General features: G+C 35.7%; 1 protein-coding gene and 1 non-coding gene across 42 annotated transcripts in view; one reads left to right on the forward strand and one right to left on the reverse strand.

The window, feature by feature from the left end:
• Positions 1 to 19,827, forward strand: part of CHL1 (cell adhesion molecule L1 like) — a 200,645-nt gene that overhangs the window by 60,677 nt on the left and 120,141 nt on the right. The gene's annotated exons all lie outside the window — the stretch shown is intronic.
• LOC118148159 (U6 spliceosomal RNA) lies at positions 19,706 to 19,809 on the reverse strand. Its single transcript, XR_004734943.1, has one exon. It is a non-coding gene; the product is annotated as a U6 spliceosomal RNA (small nuclear RNA).

Below are 19,827 nucleotides of genomic sequence, written 5' to 3' on the forward strand. Positions count from 1 at the left end.
TAAAACTCTTAATGTTTAAGACATGGAAGCTAATTCAAGCCTGCAAGGAAGTAACTGCAAATTAAACAGAACACACTTGTGAGTTTGGCCCCACTAGGATTTCTGGAGTTTCCTTCCTCCCATTCAACTATTAGGTGAACTACAATCAGGTATTAATCCTTAATGACAGCTTCCTAATGACCTTGTTTAGCTATATCAAGAGGATCCTTACCTAAAGTATTCAGAATCGCCTTGAAACTTGAAGACCAATTCAAGTGCTATGCAAAGCAAAATTTGGAAATTTGGAAATTTGGAGAGTAGACTCTTCTGAAGGTTTCTCTGCTAAATAAGTTGCTCTTAACTGGAATCCAGATGTGCCAGCGCTGAAACTCCATTGCAGGCAGGGCCACTTCACTGTCCCCACCTTCTGTCCACAAAAGTGCGCTGAGACTGCTGGTGATTTATCAAGTGAACTCCTTGCCATTTAAAAGAGCTAATTCAATCTCATCCCCAGGGTGGTATAGGTACATTAAGAGGTTGCAGCTCTTAGAGTAGTTAATCAGAAGAAAAAAAAGAAGAAGAAAAGAAAAAAGCCAGAGGGCTTGCTTAACGTTTAACTGAAAATTTCTCATTTGAACCTGATAGTTCTGAATTTTGCTAACTATTTTTTTGTATCCTTGTGACATGTTTCTTGATTGTCATTTTTTCTTTTAAGAAGGAATAATGTTAATGAAATGAAATGTTCATTTGTTGCTGGAAACTTACAGTGATGAGATATGGTACATAAGACATCATAAATTGTCCCTCATTTCCACGTGCACTTGTCACTACTCCAAATCATTCACATATCTCTATATCTGCATCTGCATCTAGCTTTGATTTATTCACATAACTGATGTAGAGCAAGTTTCCTCAAAGACATGAATTATAGCAAATTTTTGGTTTATACATGTATTTGCTTTTGCATATCTTACTTTCTGATTTCTATAGCTCTTCGAACTCAGAGAACATTCACCACATCTGTATTGGCTTAGGAAATGTTGAAAGAATGATTTTAATGATGCCACATATTTTTGCACTGTTCTTAGCTACAAACAATTGTGCGAGCTATGCCTTTTGAATATATTCATGTGCTGTGCCAAATAGTAGTAGTGCAAAATGCTAATGTTGATTTTAAAAAGAATGACCTTTCCTTGTGTGTTTCTTTGCGGTGATCTGCTTATCTAAGACAGACAGTATTGATGGACTGCACTCTCACAGTCTTAGACTTCCAGAAATGCCTTGGAGTTTTTTGTTTGACATTTCTTTCTCCCTTGAGTACTTTGTTCTGACTCTGTCATTTAGACTTTACTGTAAGGATAACCAATTAGTAGTTAAATGACTTGGAGGAGTCTTTTTATGTACTCTATTCAAATAGCACTAAACTCACTGTCACATGAATAGGAGATATGAATTATTTCCTTATGCACTTTTAAAGAAAGCCCACACAGTAAATGATATTGTTCATAACCCCCGCCTTTATTGCTTTCTTCCCTACACGTAGGGACTCATTTTAAAGAAGAATTGTAGATCTCCTATTCTGCATCTCAGTAGAAATAAGAACTCAGGTGGAATAGAACTATGTAGCTTTTTTAATAAACATATAACAGAAAGGTAGACTTAGTTTTGAAAGCCATATTCTAAAGAAACAACAATGAGAATACTTGCTGGGAATTCACCTCTTTAAGAAATAGCAAATGACTGTCAAATTAACAAAATGCCCCTGGTCTGTATCATTTATACATAGTACAGATATATATTGTGGACCTACTGTGTTCCAAGCCCAAACACTGAAGAAGTAAATTCTTACTTCCCTTCTTTGGCCTACTCAGAATTTGAAAATATTTGGGAAGCTAGAGGTCAATACTCATAATCTAACTCTTAGAATGAATGATCCTTGGTCTTTTAACAAAGAACATTCTGATTAATAAAGTAGTCTTAGAGTTGTAGGAGAAACGTGTCACTCTGGACAACAAAGACCTTCTGTCTCTTTCACAGTGGACGGTTTGCGAAAAAGACCAGTGTGCTTAGTTAATTAGGCATCTACATCACTGTGTAAACATTCCTTTCCAGTCACTGCTTCCTGGTCAGTCATAGAGACCACTTTGTAGGGCCTTTATTATGAGCACTAGGAAAGAACTACAGGAGAGCTACAGCCATCTGCAGTTGTAATTTTTGTAAATTTGCTAATAATGACATTACAACATGTAATCGGGACATCATACCTGTCTAATGTGCACTACTACTCCCATACTACTGCTGCTAATACGACAACATTTACTAAGCATATTGGCCATGTGCCAAGTGCTGTGTTTATTTCTTATTTTTACAGTATACATTATGATTTAATGGGTGGTTTGTCAAAGTAGCTAAGGGAGAGGGCTCCAGAGACAAACTGCTAAGGTTCACGTTCTTGCTTCATCATTTCCTACTTGCATGAACTTGGCCAAATTTCTCAACATTTCTGTGTCTCAACTACCCTATCCATAAAATGGATATACTTGTCTGATAGGTTGTTATAGGATTAAATCAGAGAATACTGGTTAAGTGCTTAGAGCACAGACTAAATGTACAATAAAATTTGCTATAACATTTCTATAATACTTGCTATAATATTCATATCACTGATCACTGTAACTCAAAGAATTGTGTTTTCTTATTGTTCTTAGTTTACATGTGAAAAAACTGAGGTTCACACTAACATTTTAGTCAAAAAATCTGCTAAATTATTAGGCTGAAATTCAAACTCTGTTTGATTTGATTCTACAGTTCCAATGAGGGATGATATGTAATGAGAAGGGGTAGGCCTACACCTGAAATATTTCTGGAATTCTATACAATTATCTGTGATCCTCATATTCATTCAAAACCTATGGGTGGAAGATGTGAGGAATGGATGGGAGATGTCACAATTTGTATTTACAGTGAAGCAGGGAGTTTAATAAAATGGAATTTCAAGGTTTTTAAAACTGGATGGTTTTTGTGAGGTGGGAATGGACTGGAGAGTGAGGAGGTGAATTGGGATAAACAAACTAGGAGTCTTCTGAATTTATCCTCAGTATTCAAGGTTCTGGAAACCTTTTGAACTTTGGTCAAAAATAACAAGCTGTCTAATAAACAAATCATTCCATGCAAAGAGAAAGAAATGGATGGGTGGGGCTTTGAAGCCAGTGCTGGTTCTTGGTCTGTGTGACTAGTCCACTGGGGCAGATAGTAGTACTGGGGGCAGCTCTCAGAAGATTTGTACAACGTGGTGAGTTAGTAACCATGGCCAACATTGTTGTGCAGTATCCTTGGTTAAGCGTATATCCTAGAGAAGGATCCATCTTTCTTGTACTCTGAAAGATTTGATAGCTTATTCAGGACTTGGTTCTACAGCTGTGGCAGCAACAGGAGCAGCTAGCTCAGCTTAAGCCTCTGTTCCTTTAGACTTACAAGTGGTTCTGATGGGGACCTACAGTGATACACCAGTGAGTGACCAATGAAGACATGCCTTTATCAAGGCTGTACAATTTCTACATGGGAAGGATTTAATGGAAGCAATCTGGTTAGAAGGGGGCTAGAGACTCACTTTGAAGCTCTAGCTGCACAACAGACATGATGTTCTTACTTGGATTTCAGTTTCTTTGGAGTTGATAAAAATCATGAGCAAACTGAGTCTTTTCCTGAGATACATGTTTGCACTGCAGCTGCTCTCTCATCTGTGAAAACATGAAGCTCCGGCTTTGGTGCTAGCAACAGGAGGACAGAAGCTTACTTTGCAATATGTCTGATAGTGATTGTGTAGTTTTCCTGCATCACAGGGTTAAAGACAAAATAAAACTTGCATTTCATTTTGAGCAAATAAAACAAGAACAAATGGCATCATTCTGAGCATTAGCACACTGAGGATTCTTAAATTTATCGTGGTTGGGGATGAATGTTCTCTAAATTAGCAAGGCAGCTCTTCCCAAGTTCAGTGGAGGGCACTTTAAGAAGCAGTTACTTACGCTTCATGTTGTGATTGATACAACAATTGTTAATAAGAGCTGAAGAGATTTCCTAATTATTTGAGGGTGCAGGAAAACATCTTGCCCCTCCCTTTACTTGAAATGCTAGGAATTGAGTCTGTATGAATCTGGCTGATCACAAATCATGTGTCACCACCTCTGTATCATTTACCTGCATAATTTGTCATTATTATTTTTTATGTTGATGAATCTATAGATAAATCTCACATTCATCTGTTTTTCCATTATGCATTGCCTATTTCACAGTAAAGTAGGGACCCTTTGCCCTATTACTTTGTGCTCTTTCACAGTACACCATAGGATTTAAATAAATGCCTGCTGAAAAATTAAACAAATAAACCATACCATTTTTGTTAAGCAGCTTTACTTGGCAGCAAGATCTCTGTTCAAAATTATGCTAAGATGAAGAGTCTTACCATCATTTCCCTGGTGACCTGTGGGCACAGAATTTAATGAAAATTTGTTTCCTTGCCCTTGTAGCAACTTCCTCTGCATAAGATCCTAATTAACCACCATAAGGTGATTTAGGCCTTGGGGTGGGATGAGATTATTCATTTTTGTTCTATTTTGCATTTATATTTACGTCTTAATGTTGCATTCACTTCCTTTGAAATGTTAGTATTAAGAAGTGTTCTTTTTTAAAAAATTTATTATGCTTTAAGTTCTGGGGTACATGTGCAGATCGTGCAGGTTTGTTACATAGGTATGCATGTGCCATGGTGGTGGTTTGCTGCTGTTCTCTTAAAATTATGAGGACTTTTGATTTTATGTTATTTTATAAGTCAAAAACTAAAACTAAATGTAAAATCTGTGAAATTTCTTTTTTGTGGATCTAAAATCACCTTTTACATTATATCTCTTTATCTTTACGGATTTTAAATTAACACCTAATTAAACCATGTGTGTATTTCAAAGGTGAAGCTAGGTTCTCATTGATTTTCTCCACCAAATTGTTGCATGAAGCTCGAGAAAAATGCGAAAGATTATACAGTTTTTGCCCAACAAATATTCTCTCTAAGATTCAAGAGGTATTTTCTTAAGAAAATAGATTTAAAATATTAACTATTTCTAAAATGTAACAGAAAGCAAATTAAGTAGCATTTTCTTGAAGGAGAAAATGTAACAATTACTATAGAAATGCATATGCTTTAATATCATCATTTTTAGCAATGAGTTTGATCAGCTTTCTGTTGACAATCAATTCTAAAATAATGATTCTTTCCTATGAAAAACATGCTTCAGTTTCATTTCACAGCTGGTATTTTATTTACTTCAGATTTGTTGTCATTATCACATTTTCTGTTTATTCTTGTTTTAAATGTGTTTTGCCCCCACACATGTTCAATAGATACAATCCCTTACATACAAATGAAAGTAGATTTCTAAAGCTCTGTAGTATATTTACATCAAACTGTGAGTAAAATAATTTGGAATAATAAAGTCTAAAATTTTTAGATGTAATTGCAGTAAAGGAGAAAATGTTTTGAGAGTAGGCTGGGCACAGTGGCCCACTCCTGTAATCCCAGCACTTTGGGGGCCGAGGCAGGCAGATTATTTGATGTTGCAAGTTTGAGAACAGTCTGGCCAACATGGTGAAACCCTGTCCCTACTAAAAAAATACAAAAATTACCCAGGCATAGTGGGTAACCCTAGCTGTAATTCTGGCTACTTGGGAGGCTGAGGCAGGCGAATGGCTTGAACTTGGGAGGCAGAGGCTGCAGTGAACCAAGTTTGCGCCACTGCAGTCCAACCTGGGTGGCAGAGCAAGACCCTGTCTCAAAAAATTAAAATAAAATAAAAATGATGACTAGCTTGTGCTCTCAGTACATATCTTGGATTAGATTTCATACTTCATTTAATACAGGTTTCTTCTTTTCCTCAAAATTATTATACATGCCATAAATATATCTTGCAAAATTGAGTAAGAATTCACTTTGAGGCAGCTATAAATCTTATAGTTTTATTAACATACAGAAAATAATTAATAAAGAATCTTGAGAATTGTTTAGATTTGGTTTCAAATCCTGGGTTCAATTATTAGGAATTAGGTTTATAATTCACTCTACCTCATTTCCAATGTTTAAGAATATAGGGTTAAAGACAGAGCTGAATCAGATGGCAAAATATTGGCTTAATTTAGACTTCCCTAGAAATCATGAACGTTAAAGGATGTTGAGTAGGATTTTGTATTTTGTTTTTGCTGTTGCTACTCTCAAATTGGTAACTAGAGTTCATAGCTGCATGCAGAGATTAGCCTAGTATACTACTTAATAAAGAGAGAAGTAAAACATCATGGCCAGAATCCTTTCTCAGGAGCTTCTCAAGTGTTAAAAGAAAAAGCTTAATTTCCCCAACCATCAACCAGCTGCTTTGTTTGTATACAGAAAGTTTTGGAGGCCGGAAGGAGGAGAGTTGCTCTTGAAATGTTCTAGCCTTGTGGAATGTGCATCATTTATTATCAGATTTGTGATCAGATTCTTTCTACAGCACTTTTCTCATCTCAAGTCAAGTGAAGGGGTCCAATTTAAGCATTTGCACCGAATGGTACACATGAAAGAAGGAGACTGGCAAATATTTGTTTAGCTAACTGAATTAGTAATGAACTTCCCAATCTGTTTCTATGCCAATGTTGGGGAGATAGGAGAAAATTAGAGAGAGATGGTCGGGAGGGCCAGTGGAGCATCTGCATTCTCACCTTTGGGCCCACCTGGGGTACATGAATGTTCTGTAGATATAAAATAGACCCAGAATATATATATATATTTTTTGAGACAGAATTTCGCTCTTGTTGTCCAGGCTGGAATGCAATGCCATGATCTTTGCTCACTGAAACCTCCACGTCCTGAGTTTTCAAGCAATTCTCTTGTCACAGCCTCCCAAGTAGCTGGGATTACAGGTGTGCACCACCATGCCCAGCTAATTTTGTATTTTTAGTAAAGATGGGGTTTCACCATATTCGTCAGAGTGGTCTCAAACTCCTGACCTCAAGTGACTCCTCCCAAAGTGCTGGGATTACAAGTATGAGCCACCACTCCCAGCCAAAATAGACCCAGTATTAAGCAGTGGGCTTGAGCTGTTGCTGGTGGCGGAGCGGGGGTGCGGTTGATAACAGGGTACAGTGACATCAGCAGTGAGAAGCAGTGAGATCGCCAGGAAATTGGAGGAAGGTGGAATGAAGGTGGTAGTAACTGAGACCTGTGCAGGATCTGACGCAGTAGAGGGCTGGGCTGAAAGAGATGTGATAATTCCAAGGTGATAAAGAGGAAGGGGGAATCAAAAAAAGACAACACTTCATTTTAGCTTCTTTCAGCTATAGTTCTGGCCAGAAATGGGAGAAAGGGGAAAATATTTTGAATCAAACTGAGTTTTAGTGAGACAGTGACTTGAAGTTTATGGAAGAATCAAATGTCATAAAGGCCTGGGGAAGGAGAATTTGGCAAAAAAAAAAAAATAGTGTGGAAACCATGTTTGAAGAAAAAAATGGAACTATTTCAGGCTAATGTTTTACTGAGGTGAGGGTCTTTGATAAACCAGTTACAGCTGGATTAGAGAACTCTATGAGGCTTACATGTTATTTCCCTTAATTTAAACCCTGGGACTCAGTAATTATTTCTAACCAATCATGGGCGAAGAGGTTGAAAGGGAGAATACAGAGACCTGATTGGTTTGTTTACCACATGGACCTGGAAGCACTATCATTGACAGATCCTGGGTACAGGCAGAAAGGGCAGGAAGCGGGGGTGCAAAAGAATGAACCTTGCCTTGTTTTTGAAATTTCCATTGAACCAAGCTGATTAGACATCCACCTGTTGTTCCAGTTACTGTTGCTGCATAAAAAAGTACCCAAAATTTGGTGGCTGAAAGCAATCATTTATTTTGCTCGTGATATTGTGGATTAAGACTATAGAGAGGGCAGTTTTTCCTAGAAGTTTTAAATGCAGTTGCAGTCAAAGCGTTAGCTGGGGCTACCATTATCTGAAGGCTCACCCGGGCTGGGTGTTCAACATGGCTTTCCACATGGCTAACAATGGATGTTTGCTGCCAGCAGGGAGCTCAGCTGGAGCTGTTGGAGCGCATACCCATGTGTGACCTCTCCATCACAGCAGTCTCAGGGTAGTTGAACTTCGTGCATGACTGCTGACTTTTTCAGAATAAGCATCTTAACAGAACCAAGAGGAAGTAGAAGGCTTTCTTTGATCACACCTCAGAATAATTGGTTACAAGTCCATCACTAAGGCCAGCCTGAATTCAAGGAAAGAGGCATAAACCTCATATCTCCATGGAAAGTTGTCAAATAATTTGTGGATGTGTTTTAAATTTATCATCCTATGAAAAGCCAAAAAAAAAAGCCCTCTCCAATCCAATAACGATTTCTTATATTTTGGCCAAAATTACATTCTCTAAGGATTATGGGGAGGGGGAAGGAAAGTTTTTGTGAACTCGGGCAGGTTATTTTAACTTACTGATTTTCAGTTTTCTCTTACCAAAATGAAAGCAAAAGTGCCTATTTCACCTTGCTGTCGTTTAATGGGGTGAGATGGGTAGCTCATGCCTGTAGTCCCAGCTGCTCAGGAGGCTGAGGCAGGAGGATTGCTTGAGCCCAGGAGTTGGAGACTGCATTGAGCTATGATTACACCACTGCACTCCAGCCTGGGCAGTAGAGTGAAACCCTGTCTCAAAAAAAAAATCATTGCTCTTTCATAAATTTAAATGAAAAACAGTGTCTAATACATAGTAGCTCTTATTATTTAGACCTATTAAATGGTGCATTCAAAGAGAAATTCTAACAAGATATAATGACGAAGATTTGTATATCGGAAGCTTTCATTTGTGAGTGAAGAAAAACTGCTGAAGATTTATAATTTTGAATGACCATTGGCACAAATAGAAAGCCAGCTTGCAGAGCAGAGAAGGCTGATATTTTTATGCTAAGCTGTAGAAATCAGGAAATGTGTGATAGGGTTATCTGACAAATAGATTTAGAGAAGCCACAGAAAGAGGAAGGGGAAATCAAAGTGAACATTGATAAATGTGGGTAAGGGCATTGTGTGTTGGGGAAGCATCATAGTTCTTCCATTTAATACGCATGTGATGTTTGAAGCACTCTTATGAAAAGTCATCTTTCATGTTAAGTGGAGAGCATGTATTTGTAACATTTGTATTTGGTATTTGTAACATTTCTATCTGGTAGTCATATCTCTAGTTATTAAAATCACATTGTGATAAAATACTCTTTTGATACATGCTGACTAAAATCATATGGCGACATTTTTGCCATGTAGCAGGATTTAATAGTTTTAGGAAAGTAATATTTTTATATTCCTATTATAAATAACATTCATATAAATAATCTTATTAGTTGCTATCAATACAGGGAATTCTTATTTACATTAATTAGTTTAAAACTTTCATTGTTTTTGTGCTTTACTCCATAATATTGCTACTGTTGAAACAGGTTACAATTGTATAAGGACATGTAGCAATGCCAAAAATATTGGGGTGCCTACTCTGTACATGAGTTTACATTGGTTGTTGTAGTTATTATTTTATTATTTCCTTCTGCTTGTTTCATATTTGCAGGCACACTATTGTCTTCTTCCAACTCTTAAGTGTAGTGACAGACATATCTCCAATTCATGATTTTGTGTTTTTTTGTATTCCTCTCATTATGGTGTTCTTTGTTGTTTTTGTGTAGATTTTATGGTCTTTTCCAGATTTTAGATTTAGTAATAGAAATACTTCTATTTCATCAATTTCAACGCTTCTTTCAGAAATGTTTCAGAAAGGCAAGCTCCATTCTTAATGAGAGACTATGTTTTGGGTCTTTGAAAATAGGAAGATGAATGAGACCCATATTCTGTCCTCAGGTAGCTTATAAAGTATGTTAGTGAATTAGCCTATTAGCCATGACATTTTCAATTGCAAGAAACCTAAAGCAAAAGGGAATTTTGGGTCTTATAACTAGAAATGCTGTGGAGTTGTTCACGTTGTGAAAAATAAGTTACAGGATTGGGGAAGAGTTTACGTTCAAATAGTCAAAGCAGCAATTGAGATATTTTATATTGTAAATTCCAAAGGTGATCATAAAGATGACTACTTAATACCTGTTCCAAAATGGATTTACCCTTTCATTCATTCAGTCTTTCATTCATCCAATACTTACTGAACTCCCATATTTGCCAGCTATTTGGTACTGGGGTTAGAGAGGAGAATAAGACCAAGTTTTGTTCTTATGGGAGTAACAGTCTAATCTAGGGAGATAACAAATAGCCAAATCAATGAAGAGGTAATGAAGTGTCACATAGCGATCGTTCCTATTAAGCTGGTGTAAGTTGGTTTAAACTACATGATCAAGGAAGATCTTTCTGAAGATCCTTGGACCCAAGTGCCTTTGGACTCAAGATTTGACTGATATCTCTGTGAATATCTGGGAAAGTCTTCAGGTGAAGGGCACAGCAGGTGTAAGACCCTAGTAAAGTGGGAGCTTTGTAGTATTTCACAAACAGGGAGGAGGTGGGAGTAAATTCAGCACTTTATTGGGCATTTTTTAGTCTTGTCTGTATCAGTGAATGTGTGATAGCTAGAAACAGGTCAATGAATTATTCATGATCAAAATGAATTTGCTGTTTCTCTGCCCACATTATTGCACCCTTGGGAAGTGGTTAGTTTGCCCACCTGGGCCAAAGGAGAGTTCCTTACCCAAGAACCTAAATCAATATGTTTCAGTTTAGCTGTCTTTTTTCACAAGCACTTAAGCTGTTTAATTCCATAAAGATAATTGTCACTCCTAGACTTAATCGTTTTTCTCTTATCCTCTGTGTTATCTTCTTTAATCTTATTCAAGACTTGGGTCCTCCAGTTTTTTATTGTTTTGCCATTAAGCCTTATCAATATTTGCTTGGAGCTAAATTTAATATATTCACATTCTTATTTTTCTATTCTCTCTCACTTTTTTCTGTGCAAGTACAAATGTAAATGTCATGAAATTATCAGAATCTTGAATTTTGATGTCAAATTTGTGTTTATAATAATGACTTTTAAAGAAGGATATATATCTCTTAGGAATACTTCTTGCTTTTAAGTTATGATATTTCTGCCTTTAAAATTAGAGGTGATAGGATGGTGATATGTCTATATGAAATTTACTTATCTGCTAGATGTTTCCTGACTACTCCAATCTACTCTTGCCTATACTGTAATTTTCCATGCTGTACCCAGATAATTCTTTCTGAAATACAAAGCTGACCACACCATCATTATGCTTAAAGTGTGTTGATGACTTCACATTCCCTTTTGGGTAAAGATCAGCTCCTTACATGGCCTAAAAAGTCTCAATGAAATGGACTCAACAGCTGGCAGTCTCCACTCTGACCAAATCCCTCCTCGCTTCACCAGCTTCCATTCACTGTCACTCTTTTCCTCCTTACTGTCTGTTCTCCATGCCCTTCTGAAAACAGATAATTTGCATGTACTCTTTTGTCATGTTCACTACATTTTTTTCCTCCTTGACTAACTAACCTATATACCTTCCCAAATTTCAATTCAGTGATCACTTCATGACAGTTATCATCTCTAGATAGCTTGTTAAAAGCAGATCTAGAAAGAGCACCACATGCAATTTCTGGTCACTCTAAAACATTACATGTGCATACACACATATACCACCCCACACACATTCTAGGTAATATTCAGAAACCTTACTGTTTTAATAGAAATGTGTTTAAAGTTGAACCATGCTCAAAAAAGAACATTATAAACTATTAAGCTGACTAAAAGTGTCTTTAGATAAGCAGAATACATACACCCCCTGTTCAGATTAGCTAAATTGGGAAAGAACTGGTTTTCAAGGTATTAACCAACAATATTCTAGTCTCAGATGCTGTACTAGAATGTTCTGGTGCAATTATTGTTTGGCTTAATTTTTTACTCTAGTGAGATACAGGCCGACACATTACCAATAATTCTTTTCATTATAAGTAGCACATTATTTGGTTTTGAATGTTCCTTGTGTGATGCTTGAAATGTAAATAGGATAATTTTTACCATTCTTCAGGAGCATCTAAGTCATTTATAATTGGATAATTTTTTCCCACAATTTGTGAAGTACAAGGTGTATCTGTCAAAACTGATTTTCTCTCTTTGTTTCTTTTATCTATATCATGGCTTACCCAATTGCTACTGTGCAAGAAACATTACTGATGTCTTATTGAATCCTTTCTGTATGTACTACTGTGATCTTGGTAGGGTCTTCACTTATTATTCTAGTGGACCCATATAACTTACCCTCAGTATTTTTACGAGACAAGAAGCAATATCTTCCTTTTCTAAAAAAATTAATTTAGACAGTAAGTTCTGTTAGCATAAATACCAGTGTGGTCCTACTCACCACTGTAACTTCAGTGCCTAGCACAGCGCCAACACACAGTTGAAACTTAATTCCAGAAACAGCCTGTGGGTTAGGGATAGTATACCTATTTACTAGTGATGAAACTGCCCGTTAAAGGAATGAGGGAGTGATTGCTCAAGTTTACACAGCTGCTAAGTGGTAGGGGGTCAGGCTCTTAGTTGCAGTGTGGCTCATGATCTAGCATCTGCTAACAAGTTATGAAGGCATTTTGCTACTTTAAAATAATTTATTTATTCAAACTTCCTGTTTACTGGTCAGATTTCCATTGTCAGATTGAGAAAATAAATCACTCATTTGCAGGACAGTAGCAAATATCTTACTTGCATTCCAGTTGTGTATGGGTTCTTTTAAAGTTTATAATATTATTTTCCTATTCCTGTTGCTGTTTAATGATGTCAACAGTAGGCCTAGGTTTTCCATCTCTCTATAGAACAAAGCCATAGCTTATAAATTGTTTTAGTTGCTATCTGGACTGACATAGTTTTGTTATCCTTAGTAAAATATTTACTGCTTTGTTGCAGAGAAAGCTAGCAGATGGTTTCATGACATCACAGGCAGAAAAGAATAGGCATATAGGGTTCACATGTTTTGCCTTTTTTCCAAGTGTCTAACTTCATATATTCATGAGAATTTTGAATGAGGAAGTCAATAAACTTGTCACTGTTCTATAATGAGAAATGTTATTTGCTGAAAATAAAGCCCATTGCTGTGTTCAAAAGAAAAGATCTGTCTGAAAAGAATGCTTGTGCCAAGATAAACTTATATGAAAAAGAAACTTGTATAAAATTTAAATATTATTAGCAATCATGACTGAAGATATTATTAATTGCATCTGTATATTTATATATAATGTGCCAAGCAACTTGCTAAGTAGTTTATATTGTATCTCATTTTATCCTTAAAACCCTTTTTACAGATAAAAAAAATTGAGAATTTGAATGTTTAAGAAGGTAATTTATGTTCCAAAAACTAATAGTCAGAGGAGTTTGGGTTAAAGATTTGTTGGACTCTAAAGTCTAAATTATTATTGTTTATATTATTCTTTTAAAAATTAAGATAAATATTTTATATTCATTATTATGGTTACTTTTACAATATATTTTTCCCACCTGTCTAAAATTCTGTTAAGTTAAAGACATCATGTCTGTTTAATTTACCTCCATTAAAATTACTGTATTAAAAGTATTATATTACACCACCAATCATATTGTGTATGATTTATGTCCGTTGTAGACACTCAATAAGATATATTGAATGAATCATCCTGCGCTTTGAAGGCTGGGACTGTCACAACATTAACAGTGTCATAGCCTTTCTTTTCAGACTTTTTGGGGGAGTTAGAGATAGGAAATGGCAGAGTTGAGCCTGCTTGGAAGAAAGTGGTGTTTCATAAAGTTTCCAGCATCACTGGAATCCAGTGACTCAATTGTCTTTGACCATTAGGTTTCAATAAGAGGCAAGAAGAACTTAAGGAAAATCTGATTAGAAGGGTTATACACTGATCTCAAAAGGACTTCAATGGCAGCATGACATGGACATCAAGAGTATGGGCTCTGGGCCAGATTATCAGGGTTCCATTCCAAAGTATTCCACTTATTAGCTGGGAATTTGTTAGACGACTGCTCTGTACCCAAATGATCTCATCTGAAAATTGGAGATAATGATTATACTTACCTCATAGGATTATCATTAAGATTAAATGAATTACTGATAAAGTACTTAGAACAGTGCCTGATACACAGTATGTGTTATGTAGTGTTTGTTACAAAAGTATTCATTCTAAAGTCATTTAAAATATAAACTGAATGCTTATAGATTAAAAAAATAGCATGCATCTGCTTGTAAACTAAAAGTTCTTATTTGATAAAAAGTTAAGATGTTCTCAGTGCTAGAATTATATAATAATGGTCACATCCTGGAACCATAAAGTCATTCTTAAGGAAATACATATTTAAAAAGCAAAATAAACAGCTAGAAATGAGTAACTAGTACACAAACTATGAAACCAGAGGGTAATATTCTATATCTGTAAATACACATAACATTAATATTCTTAATTTGATGATTGGCAGAAGAACACAGCATTGAATCTCAATTATTTTCTTTCTTTTCTCTACCACATTCGTTTCCATGTTATTTTTATCCTTTTCATGATGATCAATTGCTCACATTTTAAACCATAATCACTGTACTTGCAATTTATTTTTTTTACCTTATACTGGAAAAAATATGCAAAAAAAAGTGGCATTCAGAACCTACAGGCCATTTTTATATCAGGAATTCAAGGAAAATAAATATTTATGTAACTTTATTTCTAAGTGTTACATTTGCTTATTTTGTCTTTTCCCTATTTTGCCTTTTCCCTATCTTTGGCATGACATTTCAAATTGTTATTGGAAAGAGAATCAACCCAGAAATCAGAAAGTTAGCCAGTGACATATTCCTTTATTATATGATGTAAAAGTTCTACTTTGCTCTTTTAACATTTTTCTTTTCCATTAGCAAGAAGTTTTATGGTTACATTTCACAGATTTTACATCTGTGCATGTAACAGAAACATAAAATGTAGTTAGCATTTAGGCATTTGTATTTTATTTTACTAGGCAGGAGTGTGGAGTGTGTTTGTGTGCTTGTGCATGTCAGTTGGAAGGAAGTCTGGTTGCCCAGTACTTCCTCAACTCATGACTGAAACTTTGTTCCAGTTCAAGAAGGAAATAAAGAGCACTTCGAAATATAATACTGAATACTTTATTCATCTGCTCTATGGAAATCAGATCAGGAAGCAAATTAAAATTACAAGAATATCCAAAACAGAATTATTTTGCTTGCTGTCTATGTATTTGACCACCACCTTTTATGATTTTAACCTTTCTAGACATTCTCTTTGGGGACAGTTTTCCTTGTGGTCCATAGGAGATCCCACTAAAATCATTTACTAGATGTTTCAGATCTCCCCACAATCCCCATTGGGCTAAGTGGCGACTAATCTGGGAGCTGTCATGTTTGGAAAATACTATGATACCATGAGTTAATTTCATACCTGTCACGAGAGCTTGCATGGGATCCCAGGGGACCAGTGGTATGTCACACACTACTGCAAGCATTCGTTAGTACCTTTCAAAGCAATGACCCATGGCCAAGAGATCTTGTTGTAACATATGGCAGCACCTGTCACCAAGTTTCCTGACTGGCATAAAATTAACCTGTTTTTCTGTTTGATGTGCTGCTTTCTTTGCATTATCCATAAAAAGGATGAGGATAAATTGGAAGCAATTTACTGTCCCTTTCAAGAAGCATAATGGTGGATTTGGGATACTGGACATAATGAATAGACAGTGTCCTTGTAGAAGTTTCACACTGCTATTCAATAAAGGTGGTGTTTTATGAATTTCTGAATGGCAGTCTGCAAATCTCACACAGGAAGCAATGTTTTAGTTTCTGAACTCTGTCAAACCTAGACATAGAGTAACAAATGACATTTTGAACCAGACTGTGGAAGAAAAATCCAGGAAGCATGGGTTTCAGATGTGTTTGCCCTTGCCTTTCAAATGGCTTCAAGCAATCTTGAACTTCCTCTCACCTATATTTCTCATGCTCAGATCTTGGTATTCTAATGGGGACACACAAAAAAGGGACCTACAGAAGAACAATATTCAGAATGATGCTGAATATTCAGTATCTGTGAAAAATAGATTAATGGGATTTAGACTTTAACTCTTAAAGCTGCAATTTAGCAGTTGCTTTCAAGGATAAAGACAGAGAAGAATACAGCCCACCATTTATATATGACTAATGGTTTTCTACCTCAGTGAAATAGGAAGTTTTTTGATCAAATGATTTCTCAATAAAGCATCTGGTTCTTTGCATCACTTTTCTTTTTCTTTCTTTCTTTCTTTTTTTTTTTTTTTGATCTTCTTATATATCTTTTTACATAGACTTAAGCTTCTTAAAATGTTTATTTTAATGGTGGGGACGCTGTTTTCTATAGCTAGTCTCTTTTCTTCTTTGTCTTAAGGTAAATGCTTCTTAGATTCTGTGAGTTTTATAATTCATATACAGCAAAGAACAAAGATAAAGTTAGTAGTCTTTTTCCTTTTTCTCACTACCAAGTCTAGGGAACAAAGAGTGTTGTTCTTCTACAATTTGGACTGGTTGTTCTGAATTCTGGAGTAATCAATTTTTCCTGGCATTTCTTAAATGGTCTTTTTTATTCACTGAATCTCCTTTGAAAGTATAAACATTAGTCCTTGTTCTGTGGTTTTGGAAACTGATGGCTGCTGTTCTCAAAGGACAGTAGAGTTGGGATGATTGAAGGAGTAGAGCGAAACGCTGAACTGAAACAATGGAGGCAAGGGAAGACAGTCCCAGAGACAACGACAGAAGTGGGTGGTGATTGTGAGGTAATCTGAACTAGGGACTGGGGACTTAAAGGCTGCTTACACTTGATTAATAGATGCTGTAAAACTGAAATGCTGAGCCAAGGGATAAAATTGCACTTGAGAAGTCACTTGAAAATATGTTAATGCCTTCACTTGACAAGCATTTATTTTTTTCATCCTTAGTATAAAACCACTGTATGAGAATGTAGATCTTGTTTTCACATTGAGTATTTTTTAACTGCTGATTGTGGTTATGTTGGCCTAAAATCAGGTTTTTATTATCCAAAAAGAAAGCCAAAGAGAAAATAAAAAGAAATAAAAATAGGTGTGTAAAGGTATGTATTTTGGAAGCATGAATCTTCATGTAAAGTGTCATGTAATATCTTTGCTAGGTCAGAATCAAATTTAAAACTAAAATTTATATTTAAAATGTCCTTAATAGACTGTAGGCATTTATTTTTTAATGCCAGCTACAGGGATAGGAATTTTGTACCTAAAAGAATGAGGGAATTTGCAAGGATTTTTCAGGAGACTGTGGCACTGTTATGGATGGTATCTATATCATTTTCTAAACAAAATATATCAAGAAAATGGAAAATCAGTCTTGCTAATAGAAAATAATACAATTTGTGGTAAATTATTTTATTACTGACAGCAAACTGAGGATCAACAAAATGATTTAGATAAGAATTAAAGTGCTGAAACAATTTTATTACTGGTAAATCTGAATTCAGAACTGCTTCTGGTAATTTTACTACATCAAGCAGGCCCTGAGAAAACCTGAAACTGTTTAAAGGGAGATGTTCAAGAATGGTCACATGATGTAGGACCCATGAATGTCCACCATTACAAACTATACCTTTACTACCACCAACTAAATACCTTTTTCTCTGAGAAGGACTCAGTGAAGGGTAGAGATGAAATAGGAAAACTTTGGTTGGTTGGGTGGGTGTTAAGTTTAATCACTACTCTTCTTTAATGGGTAATAGAATGGAAGTAACTTTCCTCTCTGGTTTTAGAAGTTAACTAATAGTAAGTATCTTTTCCAAAACACATAGACACACGCACCAGACACACGGATACACAGACACACACAGGCACACAAATACCACACACACACATATACAAACACATACTACAACTGTTTGCTACATGATTCCTAATTAATGATATTACATTCCCTAACCCAGTAGTATCTAACTGGGGTAATTTTGTCTCCTAGGGGACATCTGGTAACATCTAGATACATTTTTTTTTGCAAGTAATGACTTCTACTATTGGCTTCTCATGAGACCAGTGATTCCCCTAAATTCTCCTGCAACACCCAGGGTATTTTCCCCACAATGAGGAATTACTCAGTTGGAAATTTCAAGGGCGCTCAGGTTGATAAGCCCTGTACTTGCTTGAAGTAACTTAGTCTCCCTAGTAATTGCACAGTATGTAATAGTTATTCCTTCTTCCACTACTACTCCCCACACATTTGCCTACAAGCTTGAGAAATTACATAACTCCAGGAGCACAATAGAAAGGGGCCTCACATCCAAGTGCTTGAGTACTGTGCTATCTTCTGGTTGGTTACTTGCCTTCAGCACTGTGATCTACCATTGGCAAAGTTGTGGTCAGGTTGGTTCTCCTGGACTGCAAGAGCCCAGGAATCTTCTCTTGTTGATGATCCATCTCTGTCTTAAAGTCTATTTTGCATAATGTTAATATAACTACCCCAGCTTTGTTTTGTTTATTTTTCCAATTAATATCTTTTTTTTTTAAGACAAAGTCTCACTCTGTCACCCAGGCTGGAGTGCAGTGGCACAATCTCAGCTCACTGCAACTTCTGCCTCTTGGGTTCAAGCAATTCTCATGTCTCAGCCTCCCAAATAGCTGGGACTATGGGAACATGCCACCATACCCAGCTAATTTCTGTATTTTTAGTAGAGACGGGGTTTCATTATGTTGGTCAGGCTGGTCATGAACTTCTGACCTCAAGTGACCCGCCTTCCTTGGCCTCCCAAAGTGCTGGGGTTACAGGTGTGAGCCATCGTGCCCAGCCTATATCTTTTTTCTATTTTTTTTTTATTTTACTCTGTACATATCTTTGAAACTATAGTTTATCTCTTTTAGATGGGATGTCATGGATAGTATCTATACCATTTTCTAACAAGATATGTCAAGAGAATTGACAGGATAATGTCTAATATAATTACTGGTAGGATAAAATTGACATCTGACATTTTGCTATTTTTTTCTATATGTCTATGTCTTTGTTTTTTTATTACTTCATAACCACCTTCTTTTGTATTAAATAAATATTTTCTGGCATATTATTTTATTTTCTTGTTTCTTTCATTGTATCTTTAAAACTATTTTCTTAGTGGCTGTTCTAGGGAATACAATTAGCATTTTACTAAAATAATCTAGATGAGATGAAAGCTAACCTAATAGTATACAGAAACTTTGTTCTAATATGTATCTGTTATTTCCTTCCTCCTTGGCTGTTATTATCATACAGATTATACTTTTATATAGTGTAAGCCCATTAACATGGTATTATAATCATTGATTTATATAATTGTCTTTTTCAGATAATAGAAAAGTTACAAAAATATTTTGACACTTTTTTTTGTAATTTCCTTTACTAGTGTTTTTAACTTATTTATATAGATTCAGGTTGACATCTAGTGTTCTTTGATTTCAGCTTGAAGGCTCCTTAACATTTTTTGCAGGGCAAAACTGCTAGCAAGAAATTATCTCAGTTTCTATTTATCCAAAAATGCCTTATTTTTATTTTTGTAATTTTCAAAGAATAGTTTTGCTGTGTATAGAATTCTTGGTTAACTGGTTGTAACTGGTTGACTGTCTTTTTCATTCAGCACATTGAATATGTCGTCCAACTAAAAAATGTGAATGGCTTCATAAATTTACATGTCATCTTTGCACAAGGACCAAAGTAACTTTCTCTGTATCATTTCGATTTTGGATGAATCACCAAAGCAAGTACTCTGGATCCTTTCATAGT

This window comes from Callithrix jacchus, chromosome 15, assembly GCF_049354715.1.
Source record: "Callithrix jacchus isolate 240 chromosome 15, calJac240_pri, whole genome shotgun sequence".
Classification (NCBI taxonomy): Eukaryota; Metazoa; Chordata; class Mammalia; order Primates; family Cebidae; genus Callithrix; species Callithrix jacchus.